This window comes from Triticum dicoccoides, chromosome 2A, assembly GCF_002162155.2.
Source record: "Triticum dicoccoides isolate Atlit2015 ecotype Zavitan chromosome 2A, WEW_v2.0, whole genome shotgun sequence".
Classification (NCBI taxonomy): domain Eukaryota; kingdom Viridiplantae; phylum Streptophyta; class Magnoliopsida; order Poales; family Poaceae; genus Triticum; species Triticum dicoccoides.
In genome coordinates, this window is record NC_041382.1 from 58,415,337 (window position 1) to 58,415,998 (window position 662).

General features: G+C 51.7%; 1 non-coding gene across 1 annotated transcript; it reads right to left on the bottom strand.

Moving 5' to 3' along the window:
• Positions 1 to 278: 278 nt before the first annotated feature.
• Positions 279 to 350, bottom strand: TRNAG-UCC. Its single transcript has one exon. It is a non-coding gene; the product is annotated as a tRNA-Gly (tRNA).
• Between the last annotated feature and the right edge of the window lie 312 nt (positions 351 to 662).

The window sequence follows — 662 nt, forward strand, 5'->3', positions numbered from 1 at the left end:
TTTCAGCTGGCTTCGTGGAGATCTTTCCTTGGAAGTCTCTCTCCCACGGTATATACTTGGCCGGCCGCCACGCTCCCGTTGAACGTTTGGCGTGGGGTGGAGCGAGACTGGAGGTGAACAGCGCGAGAAGCGTCTGGAGGCAGGGTGAAGCGCGCGGGGGGGCGTACGCGCTCGTCTGGCTTGGCTGCCGCAGGGTGTGCCCATAGGCACATGTCTGGGCAGACACGTGTAAGTACGTCTTTTGATGAAGGTGGAAGAAAAAAAAGACAATTAAGAAATGCGTCTGCCGGGAGTCGAACCCGGGTCTATTGCTTGGAAGGCAATTATCCTAACCGTTGGACTACAGACGCTGGTTGTACTAATTTTTACGATACAAATTATTCATATAATGAGAACGCAAGTGAACGATCATCACATCATGCCCTTTCCATCGTACCAACTTAGCCTTCTGAAACACGGAACATATGTACTCCCTCCATCTAGATTTTTTTTAGATCCCTTTGTATTTTGGGTTTATCTTTGACCTTTTTCAGACTCCTTAGGCTTCTTGGTCCCCGTGTTCGCATTGAAGTGGTGGCAGTGATGGTGTCCCGGCTAGGGGGACTTTGACCACGTCATCTCCCAACCCGGCGGGCCGGGCCGAGGACCCCTTTGTCAGTTTT